General features: G+C 40.5%; 1 long non-coding RNA gene across 1 annotated transcript; it reads right to left on the bottom strand.

Annotated features, from left to right (window-relative positions):
- Positions 1 to 3,066: 3,066 nt before the first annotated feature.
- LOC139052490 (uncharacterized) lies at positions 3,067 to 15,587 on the bottom strand. The gene is made up of 4 exons (XR_011509932.1): positions 15,418 to 15,587; positions 13,825 to 13,866; positions 11,054 to 11,258; positions 3,067 to 8,376 (listed from the first exon to the last, which is right to left on the bottom strand). It is a non-coding gene; the product is annotated as an uncharacterized lncRNA (long non-coding RNA).
- Between the last annotated feature and the right edge of the window lie 211 nt (positions 15,588 to 15,798).

The raw sequence follows: 15,798 nt of genomic DNA, 5'->3' as shown, positions 1-15,798 counted from the left end.
TAGCGCGGCGCCTGGGCATGATCTTAGAGATATGGCGGCACCTGCGACACGCCGCAAAATATTGGAGGCTATGATATGAGATTTGCGTCATATCCGTTAGGCACCAGGTACATAGGTACCTGGTGCCCAACGCTTAGATGCTGGTGTCTGCTTAGATGCTATTTAAATGCTGTTAATCAGAACATTTGACAATTACTAACCCTACAGCTTTGCCAACATTTCTTGTATAGTATATGCTACTCACCTTAACCGAGTTTAGTTGAAGGTAAATTTTGTGGCAGTTGGCATTCAAAGAAATGCGCCAGGGGTATAAAGACGAACTTTTTAGAGACCGCTTCAGGGAGGGCTTGCTAACTGAGCGTATTATGCAGTTCCTGCTTGCAAAATTATCGGCGCTGCCGAGTAGAGTGCGCCACATTACTACACATGCTTGCAAGCTCCTAGTTTCTTCGTATGATGGTGCGTTGCATCTTAGTCTTGTCCAGGATGTTATATACAGGAGTCCTTCAGGCAGAGCCTGAGTTATGTCAATGTTTCCTCAGGAGTTCTGAAGGCTGGGTATGTTGGTATTTTATACTCAAGAAAGAACGGCGGGAAAAAAAAGATAACATATTGATATTAACAAGGAACTCTGAAATATGCCTGTGTAGCATGTGCTCCAGCATTTTGCAGGAGTGGGATGTTAGAGAGATCAGCCTGTAATTTGAGCAACATTGTTTCTCACCACATTTGTATAACGGAATAACTATTGCTGCTCTCCATGATGAATGTACTATACTAGTTGACAGTGTTTTCTTAAATATACGCATTAGCTAGCGACAACACCCAGGTGAATAACGACGCAAGAAAGTATTGTAAATGAGATCTGGGCCGCAACTCTTTTTCATGTCGAGGTTGAGGATCATATTAAGAACTCCTTCCTCCGACATAATGGCATCCTCTATAGGGTGATACACATGACTGCTGTAAGGAGGATAATCGTGGTTTTCTATTATGAAAACAGTTTGAAAATGCGCGTTGAATGCTGTGGCGATTATATAGCTAGAACTTACGGTAGGAAAAATTGTACTCCAGAATTTTCTAAGATTACTGCGTAATAAATTAGTTAAGGTAACATTGTTGTAAAAAATTACTGACTTCCTTTGACTTAAGGCGATATTTATCTTTACTAATATGAAGCTGTGCTGTAGCATGGATGTCACCCGCCTGCTTAGGCGCCTCAATCTGGAAATACGACAGGACATGTAAAGTAATTCTCTAGTCACCTAAGGGACCTTTGAGTTTTTTTTCTTAGTTTTCAGAGTAGTAAAGCTTCGGATGCGCCTAAGGATGATATTTTGAAAGAACGAAACGAATATAGTAATATTTCAGGACGAGCGAAGCTGTTTGAACTGCTCAAAAGAATTACGTAACGCATCAGTAATTCAGTCGTCATCAGCACGATTGAAATCGTGAAAAGTAGTAAAAATACAGCTAGATGCAGGGGTGCTAAGGGGAAGGGACACAAGTACATCTTTGTGATCTGACGAATCATCTACAAGTTCGTATTCATACTCGTCATGAGGAAAAGGCGCAATGGGGAACACGAGATCCAAAACGGCTGCACCTCCGGTGCTGTAGTCACCAATCTGCTTCATACGAAATGAAAGTGAAAGGTTGGCCAACTCTATGCACAATAGGACATTGTGACACGATACAGATAGATATGGCCAGTGTATACCAGGAGCATTGATGTCACCCATTAATATAACAATAGCAGAAGAGGCGTTATATTCGGTCATGAAGTTGCTTGACGTATGAAGATCTCTAGTGGGTAACCCTGGAGGGCGATAGACAACACCAATTAAAAGGGTTTTTCTATGAAGAATAACCTTACAACAAACTGTCTCAAGCTCATCAGGCCCTTCAGGCGCAGAAAAGTTGAGGTCAGACCACACAAGCAGTGTGATATCTTCCATCTTTACTGTCATTACAAGCTACAGTAAAACCGGGTGGTGATATTTCTGAGTCACAGATTTCGTCATGTAACCACTTTTCGGTGACTCCGACAATATGAGGTGAGTAAGTTGTTAATGATACGAAATCATAAAACTTATTTATTGAGCTTCTGGTATTAGTACTCAAAAGCAAAGTATTATCGCAAGAATCTTGGCACAGTCAGTGGGAACTAGCTCGTTGAACACTAGGGTGAATCTGTGAAGAAGTAGTACAAGTACCCTTACAAAAAAAATTGTTGAAAGGTTATTGAGATATCATTGTTCAACGTCAACAAATGACCTTGAAAGATCATTGGGGAATTGTTGAAACAGCATTGAGGAAATTGTTGACAAGTGTTGATAATTGGCCCGCGACATTCTGTCGAAACATCATTGTGGCCTCTCAATTTGAAAGATCGTAGGCATATCGTTGAAACTATGGTGTATTTCAATGCTGAAAGCCCATTGAAGCCTTGTTGAAGATGTGTTGCCTGTCGATATTGAAAGCTAATTGACATATTGTTGAAATGTGTCGTTTGTCAATGTTGAAAGCCCATTAAAGCATTGTTGAAGCTCAAACTTGAAAGCCCATTGACGTATTGTTGAAATGTGTTGTTTGTCAATGTTGAAAGCCCATTGAAGCATTGTTGAAGATGTGTTGTCTCAAAATTGAAAGCCCATTGATGTGTTGTTGAAATGTGTTGTTCATTAATATTGAAAGCCCATGGAAGAATTGTTGCAGATCTGTTGAACATCAACACAAATTATGTTGAAAGCCCTTTATGCCCCACTGGGTATTTAGCAGTTTAAACCTGCACTTTCCTTAAAATACTGCTGAGCTATGTTGCCTATAATTACCTTTGATGTCACGTTGGTATGTTTGCTGTGAGAGGGCAGGGATAAAATTTAAATACAGGCGTTTTGTATCGCAGGCCTCTGCCACCCTGGGCTCAAAAGCATGCTCCCAGATCGCCTGTAATAAACCATATTGTAAAACTGCTAGCAGTACTGTTATGCCACTTTTTTCAATTGTCAGAGTGGATGGACCTCCACAATATTAAGAGTGCTGAACTGATGCAGACAAAAACCATTTTTCTAGGTGAACTGTTTATTTGTAAACAAACATCTGTGTAAATGTACAAACATTTGTAGTTTGAGCACATCAGAAACTTCTTAAAAACTATTGCACAGTACAAACTTCCTGCAGCTTGACACCATAACAAAACAGAATACTGAAGATGTAGTCTGTGTGGCCCTCAAGTAAAACACATTTCTCAAAAGAAATAAATTTTTAAAAATAAATACCTAAATTAAATGTAGAAGCAGACTGACATGACTGTTAATAAGAGCACTCAAAAAAGGCACTTGCTTTCTCTATTTGGGAGCCAGTGGTACTATTACCATGGCACGATTTGCTTGAGCCCACAGCACTCAACTGAGACCTGATATGCAGGGTGGTTATCTTTTTCATGGAATTTATTAAACACGGACTGTTGCAGCTAACATAATTCTAGATACAGAGTGCCAAACATTATTTGCATGAGAAATCAAGACACCATAGTCAGCTGATTAAGAAAAACTCAGTTCCTAATAAAGCTTTTCAAATTGTAGACGGTAATTTTACAAGGTGTATGCACTTAGAACGAACTTCCAGAATGACACCAGTAACGAGACACATGCCATCAAACTGGCTGTAGAAATGCACTGCTGTAGCACTTACTTTTTTTTAACAGAACGCACTGTTATGCATTGAAGCACAAAAGTAACCGGAATGCCCATGTATTTCTCACATTAATGGAAAAATTTCGCAACTGGTGTCATCCTGGAAATTAATTTCAAGTGAATATGTCTTTCAAAATCACTGGCTACAATTTGCAAACTGAAATATGTGCCGTGATGTGATAAGTGAATTAATAAATTTATGATAATCAGTTTAATGTTTCCATTTCTTGTGCTAGTAATGTCCACCTCTGAATAATCCAGCTCAAGAAAAAAAATTATGCTACCTGGCACAGACAACTTAAAGATCTGTAAAACTGAAAAAGGATCACTGTACAATCCTTATTTGTTGCTTGAATGGTATGTGCCAATTTCGGTAAACGTTACATACTTCTGAAAATGGCAATCACAATAAGTGATGCTGATGGGAGCAATTTATTATGCTGCATTGCTGTTACATGATCCAGTTGTGTTTTCCGCCATGATAACATTCCTGCGCAGGTCATTCCATATCAAGCGACTTATTCATATTAACTACTTCAGATTTTTATATGGAAAAAAAAACAGCTATTAGTGATGTGCTGGAATCAAAGTTACTCCTTGTGAGAGTTCCATTACAATTTTATTCACTGCCACAAAAAAATAACGAAAGAATTCAGAAAAAGATATGGTTTCATGCAAACATGAAAGGCACATCATGCCATTACCAGAGATCTTTCGTTGCATTTTAAATTTAAGCCGACTTATACCTATTAATTTTACTCATGTATTTTAGAAAGCAATAAGTTATTTTTACAAAGTTATGTCAAATGCAGTTTTTATTGAACTCTGACAATGGCACAGATGCACTTGCAGGTGTGCGATTCCATGCCGAATCGACCAGCGTTTTTTTGACAGCACACATATAGCTGAAACATTACTATATGTTTACTAGAGTTCAAAACTCGTTACCCACTTTTATTTATTTTTGCCAGATATTTTGTAGCACTTTGGTGACAGTTTAGTTTTCCTGCTCAGCTGAGCTAGAGGACATCAATCAACATTCTTCTTCAAATGCACATTGTATTGATCGAGGCCTTCGAATGGTGTGCGTGGAAATACGGTGAAGTGATGCAACTGCCAAAATAGCCAATTTTTTAAATATTTGAATACTTCAATTGCTTTCGGCACCGGCAAAAATGAGTCAAATTGCAATCCGTTAGTTTTTTTTTTCGTAACGAAAATTCACAGGACAGAAATTAAATACAGAATGGTAGCCCAGGTGACATAGTATAGCAAAAAAATGTGAAGCTTTGAAGGTTCAGCTAATCGCCTGTAAAAAAAAAACAAATTTTAATCTTTTGCAGGAAGCTTCATGTTGAAGGAAAAAACAGCTTTCATGGTTGGCCAACAAGTATGTGATACATTATTGGATAGCTCTACATGTCTGCTATGCATGTGTGAAGTTAAAAAAGGCATTATTTTTAAATGCGAGAAATTCTTTTTTGAAATTTTGTCAGCACCGACTTTTCTCGGATGTGCGCACTGCTTGCCGGCTGGGAATGCAGACCACAAAGCTGGCTTCGTCTCCACACAGATGACAGAGAACCGGTGTTAGTGTCTGCATTTTATTGCCAAGGGACACATGCTCTAACGCAACGAGGCTTGTGTTTGGTGTGGGCCAGGTAAACCATACAGCCATTGCACATAAAATATCAATACGAGGTCTGTTAGAAAAGTATCCGACCTTTGGCTGAAGAAAAAAAAAACTGGGATAACTGGAGCATTGGAAACCTAATCACTCTCAAAGTAGTCTCCTTGGGACTCCAGCCACTTCTCCCAGCGGTGCTGCCATTGTTAGAAGCATTCCGAGAAGGCCTCTTTCCGAATGGAGTTTAGCTCAGCTGTCGTTGCAGCCATAATGTCTTCTCTTGTCTGAAATTGCGCTTCTTTCAATGGCCTCTTGATTTTGGGAAATAGCCAGAAGCCGCAGGCGGCCATATAAGGAGAGTAAGGAGCCTGTCGAACTACAGGAGTCTGGTTTTTCGCCAAAAGAGTCTGAATCAAGTGCGAGAAAAGCATTGTCGTGATGGATGCGCCAATTTCCTGTTGACAACTTTGGTATCTTGCGCCACACAGCATCACATAGGCCATGGAGGACATCCCTGTAGTAGTCTTTAGTGATTGTTTGACCCTGTGGTGCGTACCCGTGGTGTACCACACTGCAGGAGTCAAAGAAAGCAGTCAGCAACACTTTAACGTTGATGCGCACTTAGCGGTCTTTGGTTGGTGACGTGGAATGCTTCCACTGTAATGACTGGGATTTGGTTTCCCGGTCATAAACATACATCCAAGACTTGTCACCAGTGATTATGGTGTTCGTGAAGTTGAGGTCACTGTTTGTGGAATCCAGCATGTCTGTGAGACTTCAACACGAAGTTGCTTTTGCTCCACCATGAGCAGCTTGGGAACGAATTTCGGGGCAAATCTCTTCATGGCCAAATCTTCGGTGATAATGGAATGTGGATAAAATGTGCTGATGCCCACCTCTTCCACAATTTCTTGGATAGTCACACGACGGTCCCGCATCACCACAGGGTTCACTTAGGCAATGACCTGGTCATTTCGGCATATTGATGGCCGACTGGAGCGTGGCTCGCTCTCCACCGATGCGTGGTCGTCTTTAAACTGGTTGTACCACTCCTTAATCTGTGTGCTGCTCATAGCGCAGTCACCGAAAGCAGTCTGAATCTTCCGAATGGTTTCCACGTGGCTGTCGCCCAGTTTCTGGCAAAATTTGACGCAGTAGCACTGCTCCCGTCGCTCCGCCATTTTCCTTGCAATAAAAAAACGACGAGAGCACTGTGTACTACCTCATTCAAATGCTGCGTCCCAGCAATTCACGCTATTGGCAGGCGGGAAAAAATTCGTGCATGCGCGAAAAGGTTCAAGGGTGGCTGATGAAAACGCGCTTGTTTCATATTCATCAGGTGTCTGCAAAAAAAAGTCAAATACTTTTCTAACAGACCTCGTACGTATTAATATGCGAGGGAATCCTGCAGTGTTAAAAGATATCTTTCATGCAGTTTACAAAAAGAAATATCGGCTATTATGTAGACAGTAAATCCAGGAAGAGCGCTGATATTGTTCATACAAAGCATTTTAAAGGGCATGTCGCACTGCAATGCAACACAGAGGGAGCAGGACACTTCGTGCCCTGCTCCCTGGAGCCCAATGATGATGCAAGTAGAAAACACCTTCATAATTAAGACTGAAAACCTACATAAGTGTGAACAAATTCTTGTGGTGTTGTTTGCTACCACTGTTTCAGAGCCAGAACATGTTCACCTATAAAAGTCATATTTGCCTTGTTCAGTCTGATGTGGTCAGACACCACTGGCGACCACTTTTTGCATTCATGTTAAAAAAATACAAGTTGAGACTGCAGCTGCAGCGCTTGACGTCACCTGCCTTCGCAATGATAAAAAAGGCAGTCAGTTTGTTGAGTAGTTTTTGTGGCTAATTATATTAACAATCTTTCCTTGCTAGCTGACATGGCTTCATATATTTATGCTATATTTATGCTGTATGTGTGATCCACAAATGAACATTAGAGAAAATAATTTATTGCACTTAAAGAATACCTTTTTGTTACTTGTCACATGCATAGCAGACATGTAGGGCTGTGTAACGATGGGCGACATACTTTTGTGCCAACCTCCAAAGCTAATTTTTTACCTTCAACACGAAGCTTCTTGCAAAAAATTGGAACTTTCAGTTTTTTTAGCTGATCAACTGAACCTACAAGGCTTGAAATATTTTGCAGCTATCCCAAGTCAACCAGTCTGATTTTATATTTATTTTGTGCCTTCTGTATTTCCCTACATTAAAAGAAAATTCAAACTTTGCAAATTTTGGCAGTCACACCACTTGTCTCTTGACATGAACATCATCTGAATATCTGGATCATACAATTTCCCTTTCAAAAGAAACGTGTATCAGTGCCTTCTAGCTTAGCTGGGCAAGAACAATAAATTTTTGCCAAAATTCAAAAAAATTTTTGCGAAGGAAAATAAATGGGGAGCAAGAGTTCGGAGTTTCAACTATATCTGTGATGGTCAAAAAAACGTTGGTTGGTTGCCCTGGAATGACTCAAGTGTATGTATGAAAGCAAATTTTCTCAAAAATTTTCTTATTGTACCTACTCAAAATCAAGCAAACTTGAAATGCTTTGCCATAGTGGAACAGTTCTTGACAAAATTGGGTGGTTTGGCATGAAATGACTTAAGATACTTAAAAAATATATTAATAAGGAAACACTATCCTTACTGGAACCATATCAAAAACTAACATAAAAATGTAGTGAACTGTAACAAAGCACAGCACTTGTATTCTGGATTAAGCAATCCAATGTGGGCTTCTCAGGAGACTTGCATAATTAGCATAAATAAAATTAACATAATAATATCAAGGCATAGAAAGGCACAACATTTGTATGCTCATTTGAGAAATCCAAATTGGGCCCTTCAGGAGACTAACATAAAACATAAAAATGTCGAGAGTTACAAAAGCACAACACTTGTGTTTTGGTTTGAGCTGTCCAACTTGGGCTCTTGAGAGGCTATTGGTCCCATGCGAGAAGCGAGGCCAGAGTTCTTTACATAGGGCATGTTGGTACCAGGAAACTTGTGACACGTGAAGCCTGCAACAAGAAGAAGCCAGAACAAGTTTTAAAAAGCAACTTCTACATGCAAAAGAATGGCATGCAATATGCCCTTGTTATAATGAAATTGATTTATGTATTTGTGTAGCTTAATTCCAACTTTCCACGGGTACAGCTTTGCAGCATGACCATTTAAATTGATTCTGTGTGGCACGGGACTCCACTAAGTGTCAAATGCAGGAAAGGGCAAAGAGGAACAAAACACTGTAGCAAAATAACTTTACGAATATCCTCAATGTCGAAGATGTGAACTTTGCTTGCTGAGAAACAAAATGGTGAAAAAAATTCATGTTGTTCATAAATAAACCTGAACTGACAATTAAATTATTTCTTGTAACTTTCATAATTAAAATATGCAGCATTTAACTGTGCTTTTCCATGCTCCAAATACAATACTGTCATGTCACTACAATTGAGTGTAGCTTTATTTGAAGTTAGGTTTCCTGAGTTCACATGCAATCGGAATGTACTTCTCGCCTTACAATGACTTAGGACTTTCTACATTAAAGAAGACACTGCTTACAGCAAAGTATGTTTTCTGCCTCAACGATTGAATTACTGTTATAATGAGGATTCCATGTAGTTGTGCACCAAGCTGCTTAGCATGAAACATGCAGAATGTGACAGATACGAAGAAATGCTGTCTTTTAAGAGCCATATGCCATAGCACTGACTTCTTTAACCCTTTTAGGGTTTACTGCCGTACATCTGTGGCTGTGACGGAACGTTCTGAAAAAATTTGCCGTTTCAGAACAAAGTGTTGCCTAGCATCCCACTGGAGGTGCTGCAACCTTCTGAGGCTTCTAGAAAATATTCTTAAAGTGCTGTCGCTCCATGGGTTTCTCCAAAACTGATTTTCACTTAGCTCCTTGGTGTCTGTCATTGCAGTAATTTGGGAGTGTTGCCACAAGTTTTTGTAAGTTTCATTACACAAAAAAATTATGCTGCTTTATCCTGCATAAAAAAATAAAACATCTAAAACTGCAAATACTGAAATGGTATTGCCACTTCATCGTTATTTAAAAATATTATTTACCACTTCATTTTCTCGGAACGTCACTCTGAAGAACTTAAATCTGCAATAAAAATATTAAGAGTGCACGAAAAGTGATTTTTGAGGCTGAACCGAATAATGCTAGAAGCAAATCAAATAATGGATAGCTTCTGAATAATGAACAGCTGATATCACAATTAATGTAAGATGAGGCTCACAACCTAGTATTATTAATGTTTGCAAGTTTCTGTCATTGTTATGTTATGAAGAGCTGTTTATTAAAAGCACTAATGGAGCAGCAAAAGGTTTCTTCACATGCACAGGACTCTTCAGTAAGCATAAATGATTGCTGTACAGCCTCTAAAGTACAGCTACTTAACTAATGTAGCCTGGTCTGCTATTCTTACAAGTTCTTACGTTTTATGTCTATACTATGTTATTGGACGTGAAAATTTACCGTACTTTGGCTCAAATTTCATGTTGGTGTTTCGAAATATTAGAATACTTACATTTACAAATAGTGACCATTCAAAGACTAAATTGAATAGGACACTATTCAATTCGAAAGTTTTGAGCATTTGTAAACCACAAAAAATATTAACTCCTAAATTAGAGAGGCATATTTCTCCCCAAAATGTGACCCTCAACGGGCTAAACAAGAGCAACAGAAAAGCCCATTCATCTTTTTGATTATTTTAAGCCCGTAATCTACTTGGCAATGGTTCATAATAACCCTGTTAACAGGTAGGTGAAGTAAGGAAGCAGGAATCAATTCTAACAATTTCAGAATGGGAGTAGTGGACATGTCCGATGGACTGTAAGAAGCTTTATACATTGGGCCCCAAGAGCCTATTTTCAATTTATTGAAGTATATGGGGAAAAGCCACAAATATTTTTTTCATATCTTAGAATACAAAGTGATAAAGTGTGCGTTAATAAATACGAGTCATAGGTTAAGTGCTTAGAATGAGTAAGCGCCCACTAAACGTAGTACTGTTGACAGCAATGCTTGCAACTCTGTCCATGTTGTTTCTTTGATTGAAACAACCAAAAGAAAATTGCCACACCACTCAGGTTCCCTCTGCTAAAAGGCTGCTGTCTGGCATCACATGGACCTCCTTCAATATAGGAGCAACCTTAATTCGATGTGGTCTGTTAAAATTGGTGAATCTACTGTTTCACATCTCAGAACCTGGAGAGCTGTTTTGATTTCTGCAATTTGGTGAACGTGCTCCTGCTCGAGCTGAGCAGTAACCACACTTGAGCATAGCTTCTCCGCAATTCGTGTATTAGAATAACACTTTCAGGCTAATTAAACATGTCCTCCATGCCAATAGATTTGGAGCGTGCTTCACAGACAACTATTCCTTGCAATGAAAGCCATGTAGCACTGCTAATGCGCCAATGCAGCTCATGTTATGTGGTGGAGCCACTAAGAACTTTCAGCTGTGAAGGCAGCTTTCAAATTTTAGAAGCATTTGTGTATGGCGGCATTACGCACTTATGATCATATGAACAGTCATTCCAAATAGTAGGCTATCGTAGCACACAACTGCACACACGGGCTACTTGAAAGTCGTTTGTTATGCCAATGGCAAGTTCATAATTTTAGAAAAAAATGTGAATGTAAAAATGCAACCAGAAAGGATATATGGTACTTGCCTATAACAGCACTGACCCTGGTGGGGTCAAGAGCCCTTTTTGCCCCTTGGTGTTATTTCCAAAGGCCAAATGGCCCATGAGCTCCTCCTCTGTGAACACATGGTGAAGCAAGGCCCTTGCAAACTTTCCTGGTCCACCATGGCAGGCCATGGTAAGCTGTGCCAGGATAACCTTCTCAATGTGCACTCCTTCAACCTATGTGAACCTGCACGTTTAAGTAAATGTTAGCAAAACAGTTTTAAGCCTTTCAAGCACATTCACACAACATCCCTACTGCAAATAAATTAAAAAAGTACCTGTTGCAAATCTAGAATGCTAAACAGGACTTCTTACAAGCTTCTTATGCTGTCCGGATGCCACGTTTCAGAAGAACAATCCAGCACAAACAAGAATAATAAACCAAAGTATCCAAACATCTAGTACTTGAAAAAGGGGAGTACCAGCGAAACACAAATGACACGCACACAAGGAAACGGCATTAGACACGGACTCCCTGTCTAACGCCTCTTCCGTGTGTGCGCGTCCTTTGTTTTGCTGGTACCCCCCTTTTTCAAGTTCATCATGCACCAACTGGCCCAAGAGCTTGAGCTAATGCACATTTAGTACTATTTATTGTGATTACCATTCTTAGGATACTTCATATTTTCAGGTCTCTATTTTCCCATCCATTTGTGTCAATAGGTAGCCCATGGTCTAATGGGGAGATTGGGCTGCTATGTTGAGGGAAGAGTTCAAAATCAACCGTCAGAACAGCTTGGGTGACTGGTTATGCAACCCTGGGCATACGCCACTTTTCAATGAATCTCTTTCCCGCTATCTTGGGCAACTGCTGCTGCTTGTGTTGGCAAGCAGCATTAGGAGCTCGAAGAGGGACATGATTGTCGATCATTACTAAGATTACCCCTACACATCATGTTCACTTGCTGTGCTCCAGATGTAATGTGTGAGGATTCCACTCCACTGTATGAAATGTACATAAGTTGCAAGGACAGTATGTGCCAACCACCACCTCAATTAAATTAATCGACTCGCAAAGCACAGGCTGCACAAGATCACGGAGTGAACTCAGAAGTTTGTGGACAGTCAGTTGATGTCCATGTCAGGGACTTTTAGGGAGACTCGGTCATTTCCTCGATGTGCATCATCGTGCCGTCACACATTGTATTACAATTCTGTCTGTCTTGTTGTACCACCGTTCTAATAGTCATCACGTATCACCACAATTCAATATATAAATAGACACTTATATCTACTGTTTATTTAATCTTTATGGAGAATACTTTGAGCATGAGTTTTTGCAGAGATCATGAATTCTACAGCTTAAAGGAGCACTAAAGAAATATAAATTAATTAAATTCTGGCATTTTAAGTGCCAAAATGACAATCTGATGTTTAGGCACGCCATAGTGGGGAACTCTGGACTAATTTTTACTAAATTAGGCTGCAAGGTACCTGGGCAGTTTTGTATTTACCCTCCATCAAAATGCGGTTGTTTGATCCTGTGACCTCGTGCTTAGCGGAGCTGTGCTAACACCCCTAAGCAACTACGGCATGAAAGCACTATAGAGAAAAATTATTTTAGATGTATCTGTACATGACCTTCCTACAATTCAAGAGATTCACTCATACCGTGACAAGAGGCCGAGTAAACTGTAAAAGCAGCAAGAGGAAAGATTGGTGGCAGTGCTGCCTTGAAGTTACCACACCCGCTTGCTGTGACGTCATGGATTTAGATGACGTCTGTTCAGGTGTAGCAATTTTTTTTACAAATAAAGATGTTCTTCATCATATTCCAAAAACCCAAATAAAAAGCGTCAGGAACATTTACAGAACCAATACAACCAAAGTATGAAAAAATACTTGGAATCCATGATGTGACAATGAGGTGTCAGCACGAAGATTTTGGGGCGATACTAAGAAAATTAAACTTTGAGCTTTATTTTCTCTAATAATCAAGCAACTACCAAGAAATTTACAGAAGTAGTTATTTAAGACGATGCTTTATTTAAAATTCATTTAGGGTGTCATTAGTGTCCCCTTAATACAAAACAAGGAATGCACTTGGCTGCGTAATAGGTTAACATGCATCACTGGTTCTCATTAAGGTAGGATTATCAGTATAGCAAAGGGCATGCACTGGCTGCTCCAGAGGGGAGCCCTTCCACTTCCCCTCAACCTTCCAATTTCCAATTTATGAGCAGTGATGCAATTTCTGTACCTTAACAAGACATAATGCCAAGATAGAGCATGTGGTGACCGGCACTTCGCACCATCCAGCTCGGCATCAATCTTTTTGGAATTTGGCCCTTGAAATGCAGAAAGCCCCGATCATTGCTCGTTCTTCAGCCAACTTTCTCGAAGGGTGCTGCTGTTCTGGTTTGATACATCTAGCAGTGCACTGCTGTATGACATAGGCCATTATACCTTCGTTCTGGTAAAACTATAAAGATGTTCACTCATGTAGACCACTAATGTCCACACTAAGTTTCATATCAGGCATATACACTGAAAAAGACACATTCTGCGTTTAATATGTTCACAAGTGACACTGAATTCACTCCCAGTCCCGGTGCAGTTGTTAAGTCTTTCAGCTGAGTGCTTAAAGGCACCATGTCTCCTAATGAAGGCACTCTGCACCAATTGATCACTGGAGCAAATGCCTTGCAGTTGCATCAGCAATGTTTTTTTTTCCTGCTTCCTGCAATACATTTTCACGACATCACTGTATTTGATCATGGTGACGCTACAGAATGGATGACCAAAGAATTCACCTTTAGCGTGCCAGCTGGGGCGTCTCCCAGCTCACTTTGAATCTGAAAAAAGATGTCAGTATTAAAACATGAAGCCACGATGCAGCAAAAGCGACAATCAAAAGAGCTACATGGACCATTAGGCTGACATAAATGGACGGATATAAATGACTAGTCATCGAGTACACGAAAGTGTGGCTGCTCTTGCCAATGGCAGTGTGAGCTTGTCAAATAATTTATTTCACATTCCTCTACTTATATTAAAAATTATTTCCACGCATCTACTTAACTGTTATGGCCACATATTAAAGGCAGCTCCTTCATATAAGGCCCCAGTGTTACATTCTTTTACTCCCCGTCTACCTGATGCTACTGAAGTTTTGCTTACACTCAAAGAAAGAATTTCACAGACCTGCTCTTTCGACAAAAAACATTATTCCAAGCTTGTGGCAAAGCGTCGTCATTTAGTTCACAATGATGCGCTCCCCTTTCAATCTGCTCACTGTGTAGTACTCGGATTCAAAGCAAAAATGGCTTTTCGACATAACTAGCTACTTCTATGGTCACAAGAAACAATGCTAATTATTGATGTTTATGTTGCCGATAACATATACATGCCGCCTCGAAACACAGTGGGACGACAAGGCAGATATGCCAGGCATTTATCTCGTTCCTTTACTGATTTTAAAACTTTGTTACATCAATCAGTTACTAAAGTGCGAAAAGCTGAAATTTCACGCTGTTACATTTCTTTTAATGTTCTATCCCAGTAAAGTAGGACCTGGAGTGCCATGAAATCTGCCTTTCCGTGAATGCAGAGCACCTACGCGAAGCCGTTTGGGCGAAGCACTCGATGGCACCGAACGGAGAAGATAAAAAAAGAAAGTTGAATGCGCGCTAACAGGTGGAAAACAAAACACACGCGGTTGGCAAGGCGTATAACTCGGTGATTTCGCAGCACTCTGTGGCATCACCCCTATTGTATGTCACGTATCGCATAGAATCGCGTGTACACACTTGAAATTTTTTATTATTGCGAGACAGCCTCCTCTGTGTTTTCCGGTCGCGCGAACGTCGGCCGCACGGCGTGACAGATAGTGGGGCGTTGAAGCACCGCGGTGTCACTCGATCCTGAAGGGAACAGCGCAACAGAATACATTTTCGCTGATCCCACCGCCACCCCCCCCCCCCTTTGTTGCTACAGCTCACTCACACGCCTTGTACTAGCGTGGCGCAAACGAAATATCTTCGATTACAGTACAGATCGGACGGTTTCAGGTCGCATTGTTATGCGCTCATTAATAAGGCTAACTCAATCGGTGCTCGAACACCGTATCAGAAATCATGGCGTACAACAGCCCTGTTTTAGCTGGCACCACATAGCTGCCTTACGTCACCACAAGCGGAGAGTAAAGTTAAACCAGGACAAAGCTCCACGTTATATATCACAAATCTAGTGCTGTACAACCAATTCTCGCAACGGAAGGATAGTGCTAGGAATGAAAACTAGAAAAGAGGCCCGCGGAAAACACGCACAGGCGCTGAACTCATTTCCGGGCTCCCGTACACCGCTTCGCAATGGACGAACAAGGGGAATTCGAAACATCAACTCACCTTTGATGACGCTGAGTCGGAGGCGATCATGGCGATCTTCGAGGCAACAAGCCCATAAAAAGCGAGCAACACGCAGGAATATTCCAAAGATGTCACAGCGAAGCACACAAAGAACGCAGAAAAGCAGGAAGCTTTCAAGCGAACGGCGTACACGAACTCGCCGGAATGCTCCAAGCATCAACACCGCAAACGCGCAATCATACATGTACACTCATACAAATACACGCTTATATTATCATAAATTGTACTATTTGATAACAAATTCTGTGATTTCATGTTATTACAGAACAATTGTTGCGCTTTGCATGTGTATGAAAGTTTTTTGCTTCACTTCTTTGATGAACTACTTTCTTTGGCGCAGTAACGCGGTGCACCGGCCGG

The sequence above is a fragment of the Dermacentor albipictus genome, unplaced genomic scaffold (genome assembly GCF_038994185.2).
Source record: "Dermacentor albipictus isolate Rhodes 1998 colony unplaced genomic scaffold, USDA_Dalb.pri_finalv2 scaffold_24, whole genome shotgun sequence".
NCBI lineage: Eukaryota > Metazoa > Arthropoda > Arachnida > Ixodida > Ixodidae > Dermacentor > Dermacentor albipictus.
This window is presented reverse-complemented; position numbering and strand designations above follow the sequence as displayed.